The sequence below is a fragment of the Balaenoptera borealis genome (assembly GCF_965194805.1).
Source record: "Balaenoptera borealis genome assembly, chromosome: 4".
NCBI lineage: Eukaryota > Metazoa > Chordata > Mammalia > Artiodactyla > Balaenopteridae > Balaenoptera > Balaenoptera borealis.
Genome location: NC_138861.1, coordinates 17,391,765 through 17,413,718, shown reverse-complemented (window position 1 = coordinate 17,413,718; position 21,954 = coordinate 17,391,765).

Sequence of the window (21,954 nt, the reverse complement as noted above, 5' to 3'; positions counted from 1 at the left end):
GGCTCAAACCATGTTCTGTGAGATTTCTCTGATCTATGCTGGATTTCTTCATTTGTAAAATGGGAGTAAAAATACAATCTTATATCAAAGGTCTATATAAAAGATTTTCCTCAATACATGCATTTAGAATATAGCCTGGTGTGTCATAAGTAGTGAATAAAATTTAGCTTAAAAAATTCACAAAAAGTGTATAATTTCTAAATAGGTTATATAAACATGGCACAGAGTTTGCCAGTATGTATTGAGCAGATGATAAAGTGGAAAATTCATACCAAAAATATTCATTAGACCCCAGATATTGCCAAAATTCAAATTCTTATGTTTTGAGAAATGTACAAAATCCATGAGATTAATTTTAAATTAAACAATAAATATGTAATTTATAACAATAATAAATATGTGTCAAAAAACAAATAACAATAAAAGATAATAGCAAGATCTACCTTGACAACTTAATTTATAACAAGGGTTCATGATAATTATGGGGTTTGCACATTACTATTTTTGAAGATAAAGGGTAAAACGCTGTTAACTTAGTTTTAACCACCAAATATCCAATCAATTTTTTAAACTTTTGTAAAACAAAGATATTATTACCCAAAAGAATTATTTTATTTGTTTATTTATTAATTTGATCTTGTAATGCTGAAAAATGAAAAAAATTAATTTCCTGAATTCAGGTAATTAGTTCAGCTTTTTAAAAAACATTTCAATTTCATACTGAAAAAGGGCCATATTTAAACTTAAGATAAATAGAATTCACTAGTGAAAAGATAGAGAAAATAAAAGTACATGGAGTATTTTATGTTTCAGGGAGGATTCTCAGATCACTAGCTTTATATCTAGACTTTTCTTTTATCCACTTAAAGTGTTTTAATTCACTTGAGTAGCTCTCAGACAAGGTAGAATCTGTAGTGTTTTACTTCGTATGTGTGTGTGTGTGTATGTGTATTTTTTGACTGACTATTGGAATTTTTATTTTTTTTGTGAGGGGCAGTTTTTACTTGGATTTCTATTTGTTTGCAATTAGACTGTGTTAAAGAAAAATAACTGTGCTTTATGAAGTACTTCTCAGCATTGAGTGCATATTGCTTATCCTAAGAACCTATGGATTATAAAAGAGAAGAGAAAAGTAGAAAACTAACATTGCTGGACTTATGTGCAAAGTATTTAAAAATATATTTCATTAATAGAGAAGTTAAGCACCTTGTCCATGGTTACATAACTAATAATTGTCAGAATTTGAATGATCACTTCACTACAAGTCCCATAAAGATTTGGTGAGTATATTCATGACAGTCTATCTTTATTTATTGTTTTGTTAATATTTTTACTTTCATAGTTTGAATAATTTTTTAATTGTATATATCTAATGACACTATAGGGAGGAAATTTTTTTTTTTTTTCACTTCATAGGTTCTAGGGGTCTATGAAATAAACTGACAACAGACAAAGTAACAGGAAAAAGGTATACAAATTTCTAAATTAAAATAAATTCAATCTATTTAAACTGAAAAAGAAAACAAAAGCATTTTATCCCCCATTTCTCTGACATCACAACCCCTCCTACCTCAGGTAATCAACAATTTGTTCTCTGTATCTATGAGCTTTTTTTTTTTAATTAGTTAATTTATTTTTAGATTTCACATATAAGAAAAATTATACAGTATTTTTCTTTCTCAGTTTGACTTATTTCACTTAGCATAAAGCCCTTGAGGTCTATACATGTTGTTGCAAATGGCAAGATTTCATTATTTTTTATTACTCAATAGTATTCCATCATGGGGTGTGTGTGTGTGTGTGTGTATGTATATGTCACAGTTTCTTTACTCATTCATTCATCAGTGGACAGTTAGGTTATTTACATATCTTGGCTATTGTAAATAATGTTTCAATGAATATGGGGGTGCATATCTTTTTGAGTTAGTGTTTTCATTTTTGTTGGATAAATACCCAGAAGTGGAATTGCTAGATCATATGGTAGTTCTACTTTTATTTTTTGGAGGAACTTCCATATTGTTTTTCATTGCTGCACCAGTTTACATTCCCACATACAGTACATAGGGTTCTTTTTTTTCCACATCCTCTCTAGTACCTGTTATTTCTTGTCTTTTAGATAAATAGTCATCCTAACAGGTATGAATAATATCTCATTGTGGTTTGGATTTGCATATCCCTGATGATTAATGGTATAGAGGATCTTTTTCTGTACCTACTGGCCATCTGTATGTATACTTTGGAAAAATGTCTATTCAGATATTCTGCCCATTTTTAATGGATTTTTTTGCTGTTGAGTTATATGAGTTCTTTATATATCTTGGATAATACCCCTTTATTAGATATGTTATTTGAAAAAACTTTTCTCCATTCAGTAGGTTGCAGTTTCATTTAGTTGGTGATTTTCTTTGTTGTGCAGAAGCTTTCTGATGTCATCCTCTTTTTTAAGTTTTGCATTTGGTGCTTTTGCTTTTGTTATCAGATTTAAAGAAAAAACTCATTACCAAGATCTCTGTCAAGAAGCTTATCACCTATGTTTCCTTTTAGGAATTTTATGGTTTCATGTCTTACATTCAAGTCTTAAATCCATTTTGAGTTAGTTTTTGTGTGTGGTGTAAGATCATTGTCCAGTTTCATTCTTTTGTTTGTGGCTGTGCAGTTATCCCAATGCCATTTATTGAAGAGACTGTTCTTTCTCCATTGTATATTCTTGGTTCCTTTGTCATAAATTAATTAACCATATACGCATAGGTTTATTTGAGCTTTCTATTCTGTTCAGCTGATCTATGTGTCTATTTTTATGCCAATACTATCTTTTTAAAATTATTCTATCATTGTAATATAGCTTAAAATCAGGTTGCATGATGACTCTAGCTTTGTCATTCTTTCTCAAGATTGCTTTTACTATTTGGGGTCTCATATATGTGGTTACACCCAAATTTTAGGTTTGTTCTCTTTTTATGAAAAACAACATTGGATTTTTGATAGGGATTGCATTTAATCCATAGATTGCTTTGGGTAGTATGGACATTTTAACAATATTAATTCTTCCAATCTGTGAGCATGGAATGTCTTTCCATTTACTTCTGTTTTGTTCAATTTCTTTCCTTAATGTCATAGTTTTCAATATACTGATCTGTCACCTCCTTGGTTAAACTTATTCTTAGGTTTTCATTATTTTTCATGCAATTTTAAATGGGATTGTTCACTTAATTTCTCTTAGTTCATTATTAATGTGTAGGAACACAACATATTTTTGAGTATTGTTTTTGTATCCTGCAACATTATTGAATTGGTTGTTAGTTCTAAGAGTTTTTTGCTGGAGTCTTTAGGGTTTTCCATATATAATATCAGTCATCTGGAAATAGTGAATTTTACTTGTTCCTTTCCTATTTAGGTGGTTTTTATTTCTTTTTCTTGCCTAGTTGCTTTGACTAAGACTTCTAATACTATGTTGAATAAAAGTAGTGAGAGTGGGCATCCTTGTCTTATTCCTGATCTTAGAGGAAAAGCTTTCCGCTTTTCACTGAGTATGATTTTTAGTTGTGAGGTTATCATATATGATCTTTATTATGTTGAGGTATGTTCCCTCAGTATCTGATTTGTTGAGAGTTTTTATCATAAGTGGGTGTTGAATTTTGTTGAATACCTTTCCTGGTCTATTGTGATGGTCATATGAATTTTATTCTTCATTTTGTTAATGTGGTGTATCACACTGACTGATTTGTGGATGTTAAAACTTCCTTGCATCTCTGGAATAAATCCCACTTGATCATGGTATATGATCCTTTAAATGTATTGTTGAATTTGGTTAGCTAACATTTTGTTAAGAATTTTTGCATTTATGTTCATCAGGGGTATTGACCTGTAATTTTCTTTTCTTGTGGCATTCTTGTCTGGCTTTGTTATCACGCTAATACAGGCCTTATAAAATGATTTTGGAAGAGTTCCCTCCTCTTCTTTTTTTGGGAAGAGTTTGAGAAAGATTGTTATTAATTTGTCTTTAAATGTTTGGCAGAATGAACCAGTATAGCTATCTGATCCTGTACTTTTGTTTCTTGGTAGGTTTTTGGTTACTGATTCTATGACCTTACTTGTAATTGGTCTGTTCAGATTTTCTATTTTATCATGATTCCCCACTGTCCACCAGAGACAGGTGATCTGGAGGTGACTCTGGGGGTCAGTCACAAAAATTGGAGCTCCTGATGAGTGTGTAAGTTCTTTTCTGGATGATACCAGCAACATGGAACAAGGCAGAGGGAGAGCAGCAAGATGATGTCCACAGCTTATTTTCCTTGTGAGCAGCTCCATAAGCCACTAAATGTGTGCCAAAAGTGAAACCTGTCCCTAAGGCTTAAGCTCCAGGACAAGCAAAGGGCCTTTTTCACAGAAAGACTGGGTGGGGCTGTGGGGAGGTGCCTCAGTCTGCTTTATGTGTGGAGCCCTGGGGTTGGCAGCCTGTGAAGAACTTTTTCTCTGATTGCCACAGTTCCGTGGGATCCAGGAATGCAAGCCCCCAGTCATCAAAGCCAGGAGATCAAGGGGTGTCCCCTGAAAGGCACCTGCAGGAACCAGGGCTTCAGACATAAAAAAGATACCAGAAGCATGTAAAACTCTCCTACAGGAGACTCTGATACTCTGGAGCACTGTGGAGGTTGAGCACAGATAGGGCCCACCCTCCCGAGATGTCTGGAAAGGTTTACAGTCAGTCCCTAGATGCATGTTTAATTAGAAGCCTGCCCCTCAGTCCACAGTCATGATGATTAGCTAGCTAACATGCCACCTCACAGAAAGACTGAGCTTCTAGCTCTGTTGCGTCTTGCCATGCCCTGAGGATGGTGGCTATTTACAAACCTTTTCTCAGTTGGTTACAGTTCCATGGACTTAAGCCTCACTGGCCATAAGAACCAGGTGATACAGAGGTGTCCCCTTGAAGCAGTCACAAAAATGGAGATCCCCAAAAGGGATATGAGGTCCTTTCTGGGTAACATTAATTATTACAGGTTATTGTAGTCCCAGGGAACCAGGAATGCAAACTCACCTGGCCTCCAGTGCCAGGCAATCAAGAGGTGTTCCCTAGGTGGCAGCCATAAAATTTGGGTCACCAGATGCATGTAAAGCTCTCTTGCAGGAGTTATGAGTGCTCTGAACCATGGCAAAGATGGTGCCCACCAATTTCTGTCCCTGGGTAGTGTTCCAGCAGGCTCTTAAATGTGTGTTAAATTAGATGCCTGCCCTCCAGTCCAGTGCTTTAGTGTAAGCAGGTGAATCTCCTTCACTTTAAGCCTCGGCACAATTGGCTGCCTCTGAGCTGGGCCCTGAAATGGGTGAGTCCACATGTGCAAGTCGTTTCAGAGCATTTTCTCAGATTGCTTCAGACTTACGGGTCTTGGGACACATGCTGTGTTGGTTTTTAAAGTTAGATATTTTGAGGGCTCATCTCTGAAGTGTGTGTTTTAAAAGTTGGGATGACCAATGTGGGCTTTGAATCCTTTGCTCCTCAGAGAGAAGCTCCAGGTTATGAGTTCCCTCCAGTTGTGGGTCACTGTGCCAGGGATGGGGTTTATGGTGAGATTGTGGTCCAGCCTCTCCTACCTGCATCAGTGTGGTTTTCTTCTTGTTTGCTTGATATGTAGTTGTCATTCAACCAGCCTTTAGTTTTTTTAAAGAGAAAATTGTTCCATATGTAGCTGTAGACTCAGTGTCCATGGGAGGAGATGAGCTCAGGATCATCCTGTGTCACTACCCGAGCTGGAACACCCCAATTTATTAATTTTAAAAATTATGTGCATGAGGGTATATAGGAAAACAAAAGTGGATAGTACAAAACCGGTGCTATTTGGGAGCTTATATACCACCTAAATAGGGGAAAAGGAAGAGGGGATGTAGGCAACTTAGGGTTGAGGGAATGATTTTTAGGAAAGATGAATGGGCCTTTAGAAGAATGGATGGGAGGTATGATAGTTTGTGACAAAGTTGTCTGAGTGTGATGTGGACTTCTAGTGTCCTCTCCTGTGATAAGAGGCAACCTTCCATGTTGATGAAACTCCCACGGAGGATGTCTATGATAGTTGAGTTCATTTTGGAGGCTCTGTCTTTAAGCAGTTAGGAGGAGTCAGAGAAAGTCTCTTCCTGCTGTTTTCCCAAGTGTCTTCAAGCTCAAAATAATCAATATACCAAAGTCTCATATTTGTGGTAACTTTTCCTGTATTCTTTCAAAACAAGTAAACAAATAGAAGCACCTTTTTTTTTTTTGGCCATGCCACGCAGCTTGCGGGAATGTTCCCCGACCAGGGATTGAACCTAGGCCAGGGCAGTGAAGGCCCAGAATCCGAACCACTAGGCCACCAGCGAGCTCCAGAAGCACCTTTTTCTTATCTAGCATGTATATAGAATGGAATGTTCTGATAATCCACATTAATTTTTGGAGAGGTTTAACTTTTATGTGTGTGTACACAAATACACTTAATAGTGTTTCCAAAGAATTGAAATGTACTACTGATATAAATACAGTTTAATATAGAATTTTGTTTAGATTTTTAAATATTTTTTAAAGTGTAGCTGTTTATTTGGAAACAATTTCGAACTAACAGAAAAAGTTGCAACAATTTTAAAAAGAAACCCCTTGTATTCTTTCCCTAGTTTCATCAATTAGCTAAATTTGCTAAAATGGCTTTTCTAGTCTCTCTCTATACATACTACTATTTTTTCTGAACTATTTGAGAATTAGTTGCATATATTATGTACCTCTTTCTTTACTTTTTTATTTATTTTTTCTATAAAATGATTTTTACATGTTTTTCTATTATCTTTGAATATAACTCTGTAGGAATGATATAGTGCTATTATCATTAGATTTACTGATCTAGTCATTATTTATTCAAAAAATATTTGTTGAGTACCCAATATGTGGCTACAGTGGTGAACACATTTGGTTAAATCCCTGTTTTCATCAGTTTTACAAAGGAAAAAAAAAAAGTAATTACAATAAAAGTTTTGAGGGTTGTGGTAATAAAAATAAAATTGATGTGAATGCACAGAGCAAGAACATCTAATATATTTTCATGTATCTGACAAATCTGGAGAAAGGTATATTTAAGCAAGGGCTGAAGAATTAAGCCCTAGGAGAGCAGGGAAAGGGGTCTTCACTGAGGGGACTGACTGTGTAGAGCTTCAGAGGTGAGACAATATGCTCAAGTCCAAGAATATCCATATCTTCGGGCTTTTGCATAGTTCTTTTAGCTGGATAATATGAAATATGGTTATTACTTAGAAATATTTCCTTTTGCACATAAAGAAATCAAGGAAAAACTCTTTCACTAGTGATCTCAAGCAACAGAAGCGAGAATGCTTATATGCTTTTGTTTATGAATGGCAAAGTAGAGAAAGATGGACTTCTCTAGAAAGTAGAACAGCTCCCCTGATGTAATTTAATCAGATAGGAGAGGAACTTTAGATAGCAGGCATTTCCAGGAGAGCTTGGAAAAATGACTATTGCAGTGAGGCAGTTTAAGGGCTTTTTCCAGAAGAGGAGATGTCTCCTTGATACACATGAGTCAGTGTTCCAGAAGAGCACTCTGACCTGAAGAAGAGAGGTGAGTGCCTACCAGCAGAGCAGGAAACAATGTCCCCATCCACTGAGCCACCCTTATGGAAGGCAGCCAAGGAGAAAAGTTATCAGCCAAATGAACTGACCAAAGGCACTACCTTTATACAACCAGGCCCAGCCAGAGAGACCTCAGGATAACCTCAGGTCAATCTTTTTATGGTATGATTTGAGACTGTAGAATTATGTAAAATTGCTCATCACCAGGACATGGCTATTGCAAATTGTGTGTCTTAGCTTTCTGTGAGAGGGCTGGAGACAGGCATATAATAGTCTCACTCCAAGTCTTCCAGGACAAAACTAAGCTTGGTATTTTATGTGCAGACACCTCTCTTTGTGAGAGAGATTATCAAGAAATATTTGGAAGAGTTTGAATGCTTATATTGAAGTATAAGATGTGTAAAATTCATGCATACTTCTGAAAATTCAAGCATGCTGAAAATTATACACGAATGCCTTTAGTGAAAACAAAACAACATAAAGAAAATCTCTGATGAATCTTAGAGTTATAAGTGCTCTCCAATTCTATATATAGTTATATATGTATACATATGTACTGATTATTTCTGTTACGGTCTTTAATACAGTATTATAATTATTGACTGTTTTCCTATCTCTTGAGTTTAAAGGTGGGCCCCATGTGTTGTTTTCCTGTGTTTTTTACATTGCCCAGTATAGCAAGGAGCACTAACTAATATGAGGATGAATAAATCCTTTCAGTTTTACCAAAGTCATATATTGATTGTATTGATTTAACTAATCATTGGAATTTACTACACACAACCATCATAACAAAATTAGCATCTAGATAGGAGATATTAGATTTTATAATATTCCCCACTATTTAAAGTAAGATATTTGTATTTTAGTTATAACTGTTTCAATAAACTAAATTTATAATTAAAAACGAAAAATAGGTTAAGGATCTAATCCCTCTTGCCTCTATCTGTATTTAGAGTTAGAGGAACATTTTGAGAAAACTTTCAGGAATGCAGTGAATTTAGATTTAGTTTTTAGAAATAGCATTTACTAAGGGCTAAATGAACTTCTTACTGAAGAACTACTGGAACTTTCCTGACTCTTCTGGTCTGCCTCACAACTTGAAAGTGCTAGAAAAGCAGCAAAGCTTCCCAAATGATGCGTCATATTTCAATTAACCATTTGGAATTCTCCTGTCAGTTAGCTAATGAAATTTTACTTCCCAATTGTGATGAGAATAAAGAAATAGCAGTATGTTTTACTGAACTGGGTCATTCAATACCCTGACCTGAAACAAAGATGAAATTTTCAGCAAACCCCGACTCATTATCTCTGCAAGCTGAGGTCTAAAGTGCAAGGTTATTAGTGGTGACTTCCAAAACAACTTAATGTATGTTTCATGGAAATGGTAAAAAAAATTCTTTTTAGTGAAGGAAATACCACATCATTTACTTGTAGGGGCTCAGTCACAAAAAAGGCCAGAATGATAATATAGGGCAAATGATTATTTTAGCCTGATGATTTTCCAGAAGTTGATTAGCATTGCTAGGAATTCATTATATTAAAGTATTCTTTAATTTTGTGTAGATGAAAAGTTTTTAAACTTGAACTTTTCCTCATTTTATTCTGCGCAAGCAAGGGTCACAAAGGTAACTAGGGGAAAGAACTCTGTAAAGCTGTCTGGACAATATGAATTACTAGGAGATGCTTGGAAACAAGAACATTTACTGTTTTCATTTTGAAGCTTATCTTCCAAGAAAGCTCCGTAGATGAATGAGTAGTACATTAGAGTAGCAAGTTGAGTCACATGCAAGGCTTTCAGACCTTTACTCAAAAGGAATCTGCTGTTCAAACTCTCTGTGTGAATGTTTGAGCAAAAGTCAAAGGTGATATCCCTCAAAATTATCTATTTGATTTTTCTGGTATAAGCTTTTTAGTAAGGACATTTTAACATACATGGATATAAGTAAGTGGCAAATTCAAGATGACTTGTAAGGACATCATCCAAAGCACCACTTTAATTACCATTATTCAACAGGCACTAGTTGGATATAACATTCATTTTGGAGCAGAGGCATCTGTCTGATTTCATCCCTCCCCAAGCTTGTCTGTATTTAAAACTCATTAGTAATGAAACTGATTTCTTTCATCTCTTTGGGCGCTGACAATGAAAAATTAGCAAGCAAATTGAAGTGAATATAAATATTAGATGCCCAAATATATTGCTGTTTATCATGGTGCAGGAACTGGGCATTGTGTTGATCTGGGTACATTTTACAACTTCTGCGAGAGCCATTTGTTTCTTTCAAAATGATAAGTCAAAGATCTCAACCACAAGCTATTAACTTGTACAGGGTCTAGCTCGCTATACAAAAATGTTGCATTTTCTTTGCCTGCATTGGTCTTTCTTGCAAAAGGAAAGGAGGAAGGAAGGCAGGGAGGAAGGAAGGGAGGGAGGGAAGGAAGGAAGGAGGGAAGGGAGGGAGGGAAGGAGGGAAGAAAGGAAGGAAGAAACTGAAGAAACTCACAAACTGTTGGAGTCATAGATACTAAGATTATTTTCTCACTGTTTTTTTTCTCCTTAGTAGCTTGCAAAGAGACAAGTTTTCATCTGCTGTAGGGCTTTTGAGATGAAAACAAAGTGTAGGCAAGTTAATATTTAAAAATAATATCAACATATAATAGTGTACTCTTTTTATTTGTTTCATTCAGATCTCTAAGCACTATTTGCATATTCACAAGCCTTAACTGACTCTTCATGATTAGCAAATTGAGTACAAAGTCCTCAGACTTGGCATTTGAGGTCCTCCATAGTGTGAATCCCACCTACCTCTCTGTAATTATCTCCCACTGGTCACTTACATTCCAGCCTACACGAAGTACCTAAGTCTTTCTCAGAAACTATCCTGCTTGTCTCCACTTCTGTTCCTTAGCTTACCTTATTCTCAACTATAAATTTGCCCTTACAGTATCATACCTTCAGTTTTTCCCTCCTCAGTAAATCTTACTTATTTCTCCCAAGCTCCATTAGGGTGGGATTTTTTGTTTGTTTTGCCTTGAGCAATATCTGGTGCATAGCAGGAGCTCAATCAGTAATTGTTAAATGAATGAATTGCTCATTTATTTTGTAGTCAGTGCCTCCTAACTTTGCACATAGTTTGTCCTGTAGGGAGCTTCAGCCCATGTCCTGAGCTGAGGTGTCAGCTCAGCCATTTCACGAGGAACTCTGGTCTGAAGGGCTGGGAGCAAGGCCTCTGCACGGGCCTGCTATGAGCAAGGGAAACAGACTAAGCAGCACAAAGGGAAAAGAAGGTGGATGGGCTAGGCCTGAAGTGAGATTGCCAGATTTATGTCCTTTCCAGATGAAATGTGGATCCTCTAGCAACAGTAGTAATGGAAGATTACCCTTAATCTGCCCTCAACTTTTCCTTGATTGATCTGGGAGTATGGAACACTTCAAAACTGAAAAATAACTCCTAGATTTTACTGACATAATGCCAGATGGTGAGTACTATTCCTCAACTTCATTTTAAAAGGTGTGAAGAGAGAGCACCTTCAAGATGGTGGAGGAGTAAGACGTGGAAATCACCTTCCTCCCCACAAATACATCAAAAGTACATCTACATGTGGAACAACTCCTACAGAACACCCACTGAACGCTGGCAGAAGACCTCAGACCTCCCAAAAGCCATGTGGCTGACAGGGTCTTGGTGCTCCGGCCGGCTGACAGGTCTGAGCCTCTGAGGTGGGAGAGATGAGTTGGCGACATTAGACCACCAGAGACCTCCCAGCCCCATGTAATATTAATCGGCGAGAGCTCTCCCAGAGTTCTCCATCTCAATGCTAAGACCCAGCTCCACTCAACGACTAGAAAGCTCCAGTTCTGGACACCCCATGCCAAACAACTAGCAAGACAGGAACACAACACCACCCATTAGCAGAGAGGCTGCCTAAAATCATAATAAGTTCACAGACACCCGAAAACACACCACCGGACATGGTCCTGCCCACCAGAAAGATAAGATCCAGCTGCATCCACCAGAACACAGGCACCAGTCCCCTCCACAAGGAAGCCTACACAACCCACTGAACCAACCTTACCCACTGGGGGCAGACACCAAAAACAACGGGAAATATGAACCTGCAGCCTGCAAAAAGGAGACCCCAAACACAGTAAGTTAAGCAAAATGAGAAGACACAGAAGTATGCAGCAGATGAAGGAGCAAGGTAAAAACCCACCAGACCAAACAAATGAAGAGGAAATAAACAGTCTACCTGAAAAAGAATTCAGAGTAATAATAGTAAAGATGATCCAAAATCTTGGAAATAGAATGGAGAAAATAAAAGAAATGTTTAATAAGGACCTAGAAGAACTAAAGAGCAAACAAACAATGATGAACAACACAATAAATGAAATGAAAAATTCTCTAGAAGGAATCAATAGAAGAATAACGGAGGCAGAAGAACGGATAAGTGACCTGGAAGATAAAATACTGGAAATAACTACTTCAGAGCAGAAAAAAGAAAAAAAGAATGAAAAGAATTAAGGACAGTCTCAGAGACCTCTGGGACAAAATTAAATGCACCAACATTCGAATTATAGGGGTCCCAGAAGAAGAAGAGAAAAAGAAGGGACTGAGAAAAAATTTGAAGAGATTATAGTTGAAAACCTCCATAATATGGGAAAGGAAGTAGTCAATCAAGTCCAGGAAGCACAGAGAATCCCATACAGGATAAATCCAAGGAGAAACACGCCAAGACACTTATTAACCAAACTATCAAAAATTAAATACAAAGAAAAAATATTCAAAGCAGCAAGAGAAACGCAACAAATAACATACAAGGGAATCCCCATAAAGTTAACAGCTGATCTTTCAGCAGAAACTCTGCAAGCCAGAAGGGAGTGGCAGGACATATTTAAAGTGATGAAAGGGAAAAATCTACAACCAAGATTACTCTAGCCAGCAAGGATTTCATTCAGATTCGACAGAGAAATTAAAACCTTTACAGACAAGCAAAAGCTAAGAGAATTCACCACCACCAAACCAGCTTTACAACAAATGCTAAAGGAATGTCTCTAGGCAAGAAACACAAGAGAAGGAATAGACCTACAATAACAAACCCAAAACAATTAAGAAAATAGTAATAGGAATATACATATCAATAGTTAAATGTAAATGGATTAAATGCTCCAACCAAAAGAAATAGACTGGCTGCATGGATTGAAAAACAAGACCCATATATATGCTGTCTACAAGAGACCCACTTCAGACCTAGGGACATATACAGACTGAAAGTGAGGGGATGGAAAAAGATATTCCATGCCAATGGAAATCAAAAGAAAGCTGGAGTAGCAATTGTCATATCAGACAAAATAGACTTTAAAATAAAGACTATTACAGGAGACAAAGAAGGACACTACATAATGATCAAGGGATCAATCCAAGAAGAAGATATAACAATTGTAAATATTTATGCACCCAACATAGGAGCATCTCAGTACATAAGGCAAATGGTGACAGCCATAAAAGGGGAAATCGTCAGTAACACAATCACAGTAGGGGACTTTAAACCCCAGTTTCGTGAATGGACAGATCATCCAAAAGAAATAAATAAGGAAACAAGATTTAAATGATAATTTAAATAAGTTGGACTTAATTGATAGTTATAGGACATTCCATCCAAAAACAACAGAATACACGTTCTTCTCAAGTGCTCATGGAACATTCTTCAGGATAGATCATATCTTGGGTCACAAATCAAGCCTTGGTAAATTTAAGAAAATTGAAATCTTATCAAGTAACTTTTCTGACCACAGCGCTATGAGACTAGATATAAATTACAGAAAAAAATTTGTAAGAAATACAAACACATGGAGGCTAAACAATACACTACTAAATAACCAAGAGATCACTGAAGAAATCAAACAGGAAATCAAAAAATATCAAGAAAAAAATGACAATGAAAACACGACGGCCCAAAACCTATGGGATGCAGCAAAAGCAGTTCTAAGAGGGAAGTCTATAGCAATACAATCCTACCTCAGGAAACAAGAAAAATCTCAAATAAACAACCTAACATTACACCTAAAGAAATTAGAGAAAGAAGAACAAAAAAACCCCAAAGTTAGCAGAAGGAAAGTAATCATAAAGATCAGATCATAAATAAATGAAAAAGAAATGAAGGAGACAGTAGCAAAGATCAATAAAACTAAAAGCTGGTTCTTTGAGAAGATAAATGAAATTGACAAACCATTAGCCAGACTCATCAAGAAAAAAAGGGAGAAGACTCAAATCAATAGAATTAGAAATGAAAAAGAAGTAACAACTGACACTGTAGAAACACAAAGGATCATCAGAGACTACTACAAACAACTATATGCCAATAAAATGGACAACCTGGAAGAAATGGACAAATTCTTAAAAAAGCACAACCTTCCAAGACTGAACCAGGAAGAAATAGAATATATAGACAGACCAATCACAAGCACTAGAATTGAGACAGTGATTAAAAATCTTCCAACAAACAAAAGCCCAGGACCAGATGGTTTCACAGGCGAATTCTGTCAAACATTTAGAGAAGAGCTAACACTTATCCTTCTCAAGCTCTTCCAAAATATAGCAGAGGGAGGAACACTACCAAACTCATTTTACGAGGCCACCATCACCCTGATACCAAAATCAAGCAAAGATGTCACAAAGAAAGAAAACTACTGGCCAATATCACTGATGAACATAGATGCAAAAATCGTCAACAAAATACTAACAAACAGAATCCAACAGCACATTAAAAGGATCATACACAATGATCAAGTGAGGTTTATCCCAGGAATGCAAGGATTCTTCAGTATATGCAAATCAATCAATGTGATAAACCATGTTAACAAATTGAAGGAGAAAAACCATATGATCATCTCAATAGACGCAGAAAAACTTTTGACAAAATTCAACACCCATTTATGATAAAAACCGTCCAGAAAGTAGGCATAGAGGGAATTTACCTCAACATAATAAAGGCCATATATGACAAACCCACAACCAATATCATTCTCTATGGTGAAGAACTGAAACCATTTCATCTAAGATCAGGAACAAGACAAGGTTGCCCTCTCTCACCACTATTATTCAACATAGTTTTGGAAGTTTTAGCCACAGCAGAGAAGAAATAGAAATAAAAGGAATCCAAATCGGAAAAGAAGGAGTACAACTGTCACTGTTTGCAGATGACATGATACTATACATCGAGAATCCTAAAGATGCTACCAGAAAACTAACAGAGCTAAGCAATGAATTTGGTAATGTAGCAGTATACAAAATTAATGCACATAAATCTCTTGCATTCTTATACACTAACGACGAAAAATCTGAAAGAGAAATTAAAGAAACACTCACGTTTACCATTGCAACAAAAAGAGTAAAATACCCAGGGTTAAACCTACCAAAGGAGGCAAAAGACCTGTACTCAGAAAATTATAAGACACTGATGAAAGAAATTAAAGATGATACAAACACATGGAGAGATATACCATGTTCTTGGATTGGAAGAATCAAAATTGTGAAAATGACTATAGTATCCAAAGCAATCTACAGATTCAATGCAATCCCATCAAACTACCAATGACATTTTTCAGAGCTATAACAAAAAATTTCACAATTTGTATGGAAATACAAAAGACACCGAATAGCCAAAGCAATCTTGAGAAAGAAAAACGGAGCTGGAGGAATCAGGCTCCCTGACTTCAGACTATACTACAAAGCTACAGTAATCAAGACAGTATGATACTGGCAGAAAAACAGAATGATAGATCGATGGAGCAGGATAGAAAGCCCAGATATAAACCCACACACATATGGTCACCTTATCTTTGATAAAGGAGGCAGGAACATACAATGGAGAAAAGAAAGCTTCTTCTATAAGTGGTGCTTGGAAAACTGGACAGCTACATGTAAAAGAATGAAATTAAACACTTCCTAACACCATACACAAAAATAAACTCAAAATGGATTAAAGACTTAAATGTAAGGCCAGACACTATAAAACTCTTAGAGGAAAACATAGGCAGAACCCTCTGTGACATAAATCACAGCAAGATCCTTTTGGACCCACCTCCTAGGAAATGGAAAGAAAAAGAAAAATAAACAAATGGGACTTAATGAAACTTAAAAGATTTTGCATGGCAAAGGAAACCAGAAGACAAAATATGGGAGAAAATATTTTGGGAGAAAATATTTGCAAACGAAGCAGCTGACAAAGGATTCATCTCCAAAATATACAAGCAGCTCATGCAGCTCAATATCAAAAAAACAAACAGCCCAATCCAAAAATGGTCCTAAATAGACATTTCTCCAAAGAAGATATACAGATTGCCAACAAACACATGAAAGGATGCCCAACATCACTAATCATCAGAGAAATGCAAATCAAAACTACAATGAGGTTTCACCTCACACCAGTCAGAATGTCCATCATCAGAAAATCTACAAACAACAAATGCTGGACAGGGTGTGGAGAAAATTGAACCCTCCTTCACTGTTGGTGGGAATGTAAATTGATACAGCCACGATGGAGAACAGTATGGAGGTTCCTTAAAACACTAAAAATAGAACTACTATATGACCCAGCAATCCCACCACTGGGCATATATCTTGAGAAAACCATAATTGAAAAAGAGTCAGGTAGTACAGTGTTCATTGCAGTTCTATTTACAATAGCCAGGACATGGAATCAACCTAAGTGTCCATCGACAAATGAATGGATAAAGAAGATGTAGCAAATACATACAGTGGAATATTAACCATAAAAAGAAATGAAATTGTTATTTTTAGTGAGGTGGATGGACCTAGAGTCTGTCATACAAAGTGAAGTAAGTCAGAAGGAGGAAAACAAATACAGTATGCTAACACATACATATAGAATCTAAAAAAAAAAAAAAATGGTTCTGAAGAACCTAGGGGCAGGACAGGAATAAAGACGCAGACGTAGAGAGTGGACTTAAGGATACAGGGAAGGGGAAGGATAAGCTGGGATGAAGTGAGAGAGTGGTTTTGACATATATACACTACCAAATATAAAATAGGTAGTGGGAAGAAGCTGCATAGCACAGGGAGATCAGCTCGGTGCTTTGTGACCACCTAGAAGGGTGGGATAGGGAGTGTGGGAGGGAGACGCAAGAGGGAGGGGATATGGGGATATATGTATACGTATAGCTGATTCACTTTGTTATACAGCAGAAACTAACACGACAATGTAAAGCAATTATACTCCAATAAAATGTTAAAAAAATAAAATTTAAAAAAATAAATATAAAGGAATAAAATACAGTCTGTTTTTAATACCTGCGAGTTTTTCTTGTGCAGATAGGGTGGGCTGACTGTACTATGCCATTTTATATAAGGGACTTGAGCATAGGCAGATTTTGGTATCTGCAGAGGTTCCTGGAACCAATCGCCCACAAATACTGAGGGAAGACACTAGATAATTATTCATGTCATGGAGTAAAATAGAACAAGGAAGAAATATAAGGGAAAGTGTGTATGGAGAACTGTTGTTTTTAGAGACTTATCAAGAAAGGCTTCACTGAGAAAGTGGCATTTGATTAACCTGTTGGGAAAAATACATGTGTGTATATATATATGTTTAAGGTGTATAATGTGTGTGTGTTTATATATGTGCACATGAGGTTTATATATATATATATATATATATATATATATATATATATATATTCTGTTTAATTAAATAGATGAAAAAGGCTAAAAATTCCAAGGCAATACCCAGATTAGTATAGGACATCTGGTTAATTTGCAGATAAAATGTTTAAATATAACTGCTTCTGTCAATCAACATTAATTCAAACTGAAAAATACCCAAAATATTCAAATAATTGTTAGTAATGGAAAATTTTAGTTACTTAAAATGAGAGCTAACAGCCTCTTTTCTTTAATTTCTGGACGATTACTAATACATTCTTTGGTGATCAGCTCTGGTCATAAAATTGAGTGTGATTGATCATTATAAAGTGTGAACTAATGATGATTAATTGTACTGACTAAACACAACTGCTAAACCCTACAACTCTTCAACTTGTCATTGTTGAAAAAAATTTACCCTAAATGCAATAAGAAGCTGATGCAACTTATTTGTTTTAAACATAACATTTTTCTGGGTTTTAATTACACTAAGTATACTTGCATAGATCCCTAAATAACTTACTAATAATGACTAATATTTAATATGACTTTTAAAATAAATATGTCCTAAAGGCCAAAAGCATCATGATTTGGTTAATAGTGAATAATGTATCTTATAAGAAAAGAGTCATAGCATAAGAAGTTACTTTTTCAGGGTTTTTTTCCTATAGCTAATATTTTATACACTAGTGTCATTCGTTTTGCTCTGTCAATTAACTTGCAGAAACATAAGCATGACTTTAACGCACATAAAGAAAAATTTAAATGCTTTTGATAGTATGATCTTTTAAATGAAAACATCATCACTGCTGGAGAAGAAAGGTCTATGAACAAACAATTATGGCAGAGTTTCTCAACTTCAGCAGTATTGTCATTTTGGGATGGATGACCTTTCCTTATGGAAGACTGTCATAGGCATTGTAAGGTATCCTGTCCACCACCCACTAGATGCCAGTAGAATCCCCTCACCTACCAACCTGGTCGTGACAACCAAATATCTTTCCAGACCTGGCCCAATGTCCCCTGGGGGACAAATCACCCCTGGTTAAGAATCCTTGGTACTGAAAATGCCTTCTTATATTAATAGTTGTATTAATAATAGTAAATAGGTTAGCAGATTTATTTACTGAGCACAAATTATTACCATGTGTTTTGATAAGTGGTAAAATATATATCATCTCATTCATTTATTTCATCTATCATATGAGGAAGCACTCTAGTGATGGTCATCTCAGAGATATGGGAACAGAGCTCCAAGAGGTTGACTTGCATGTCCAAAGCCCTGTAGCCAGTAAATAGCAGAGAAAACATTTGAAGTCAACAAGTCATAGCTGTCTGATTTCAGGAATTATACTCTTGACCACTTTTCTTAATTCCCATTTCCTTAAAGCTTGAAATTGAAATGTTTTTAATGGATTCAAGAATCAAAATGTAAAAAGAGAAATTTATAGCAAGTAAAAATGGTTTAGACTTTTTAGAGACCCAGGTAAATACTATGGGTGGCATTTAGAGTACACAAAACATACATTATACCACATCACATTGTTCATCAGTTGGTTCTGGGGAAAGTGTTTCGCTGCTTATTGGCTTTGGCTGACAGATCCAAGGAGTAGGAAGGCATGGGCAGGAGGACCTCTCAAGAGGTTGCAAAGCACTAAAGACTGGGACAAATGCCAGGAATAAAGAAAAACTGAACCGAGTGGAAAAAAAAAAAAAAAGCCTCTCTATAGAGAGTATGTTAAATCTGCCAGATCAACAGAATAAAATAGAAACATCTGACAGATTCTCTGTTAACCAGGATATTAAAATTGATGAATTGAAAGCAAAACTGGGATAAAAATTCAAGTATCATTATATTTTTTATAATAATGGGCTCTTAAAATAGGAGTATTGGACAGAGTTCTCGTTAGTCAGTTGGAAGAGCTCTTGAACAGGTGTATCTCTTACTTGATGATGCCAAAACGTTTAACATGATGGCAGTTTTCTCATTATGGCAGTCACTCCTTTGATTACAGTCAATTGCCAACTTAACTTTTTTATTAAAAAATTAACTTGTAGCACAATTGCAAAATAAATTTTCTCATTGATGTTAATGCATGTATATGCTAATGAGTTGCTTATGTGAATCATCAAATAGCAGTTAACAGGAATGAATATGAATTATACTAGAAACCAAATCAAATCGAAACAAACAAAAACCTTATCACCATGTAAAATTTTCCAATTCTAGAGCAGGAAGGGGGCTGATTTCTGAACAAGCTATCACTACAACAGGTTGACAGATGAAAATGGAAACAAATGGAGGAGAGAAAAGATCCTAGTGTATATAAAATAGTTTAATTCATACTAAAACCCAGCAATATAGATCATGAGGAAAAGAATGAGTTGATCATTAATTCTGTTTAATTAATTGACTATTAGTTTTCTACTGCAGCATGACGAATTACCACAAATTGAGCAGCTTAAAACAACATGCTTACTGTCTCAGTTTCCATGGGTCAAGGATAGGTTACAATCCAGGTGTTAGCCAGGACAGCATTCTCATCAGAGGCTGGACTGGAGAAAGATTCACTTCCAGAGGCTTTCAGGTTGTTGAAAGCATAAGTCTCCTTACAGTTATAGAACTGAGGTCCTCACTTCCCTGATGGCCTTTGACTTGGGACTGCTTTCAGCTCCTACAAGTTGCTTGCATTTTCTGGACAGGGCCCTCTCATAAGATGGCAGCTTATTTCTTCAAAACCAGGAAGAGAGAGACGTCTTCCTGACAGGCTTGAATATAAATGCATGCTTGCATACTTTTACAGAGAACTACATGCTTCCATATAAAAATATATTCATATACATATATAGGTGTGTATGTGTGTTTTTATACAGGGATAAATAGATATAGATGGAGATACAGATATAAATATACATATATGTATATATATACATACTTTTACATACATCTGTATATATATATATACAGATGTATGTAAATGTAATCATGAGAGTGACGTCTCAGCACCTTTGCCATGTTTTATTAGTAACAAGCAAATCACAGATCCAGTCCACATTCAGATGAGAAGATTATACAGAATAAAAACATAGGAGGTATCCTAAATTTTGTCCAACACAACTACTCTGAAAAGCATTAGTTCAGAACAACGTATGACAGATACACAACTTTTACCTTGTTGGTTTTAAAATTTCAAATGAAAAAGCAAACAAACAAAAACACCAAAAACAATAACCATGAAATCAGAAGAAAATGTTCATTTTAAAGAAACAAATATTTTACCTCTTTGTAGAATACAATTTCCTAAGTATAACATTAACATCTGTTTCAGAATAAACTTCTTCTTCACTGGAAAAAAGACATATTTGGCAACTCTGGCAAGTGACAATGTGACATTTCCAGGTCTCTTTGCATGAGAGAGAAGAATCCTTAGAAAGATGTTTTGCAAAAACTTCTCTCCAATCCTCCTTCCACTAGCAGCCTACAGGACAGTCACAAATATGTCATCAAATCTAACGTTTCCTCTCAAAGGAAATCCTGGTAATTAAATTGCTACCATACATTATTACTCAATTTGTTAAAATTTTTACTTATTAATACAACTCCTTTAGACTTAGCTTAACTAGATTTTTGTCACTCTGACTATTAAAAAAGAAAGCATACATAAAATATTGGTTAAGATTGTCATAATATTTATTCACTTTCAGATCTCTTTTTTTTTATTTTAAGGAAATTTATTTTAACTTTACCAAAAATTCTGTTATGTTTGTTCACTTGTTTTGTATTTTCAATTCCACATATAATTGAAATCATGCAGTATGTGTCTTTCTCTGTCTGACTTATTTCACTTAGCATAATACCATCTATGTCCATTCATGTTGTCACAAATGGTAAGATTTCATTCTTTTTTCTGGCTGAGTAATATTCCTATATGTGTATGTATATTCTATATACATATATATAGAATTATATATTTTTTTATATATATGTATAAAATATCACATCTTTATCCATTCATCTAGTGATGGGCATTTAGGTTGATTCCATATCTTGGCTTATGTAAATAATGTTGCACACTGGGGTACATATATCTTTCCTAATTAGTGTTTTTATTTTCTTCAGATAAATATCCATGAGTTAAATTGCTGGATCATATGATAGTTCTATTATTAATATTTTGAGAAATATTCATACTGTTTTTCCATAGTGGCAGCACCAATTTACATCCCTACCAAAAATGCACAAGGGTTCCCTTTTCTCCACATCCTCGCCAACACTTGTGATTTGTCTCTTTGATAATAGCCATTCTGACAGGTATGAGGTGATATCTCATTGTAGTTTTGATTTGCATTTCTCTGATGATTAGTGATGTTGAGCATCTTTTCACATGCCTATTGTCCATCTGTATGTTTTCCTTGGGAAAATGTCTATTCAGATCCTCTGCCCATTTCTTAATAGAGTTTTTTTTTTTTTTTTTTTTGATGTTGACTTGTAAGAGTTCTTTGTATATTTTGGATATTAACCCCTTATCAGATATACTGTTTGCAAATATCTTCTCCTGCTCAGTAGGTGGGGTTTTCATTTTGTTGGTAGTTTCCTTTGCTGTGTGAAAGCTTTTTAGTTTGATGTAGTCCCATTTGTTTATTTTTGCTTTTGTTTCCCTTGCCTGAGGAGATGTCTCCAAA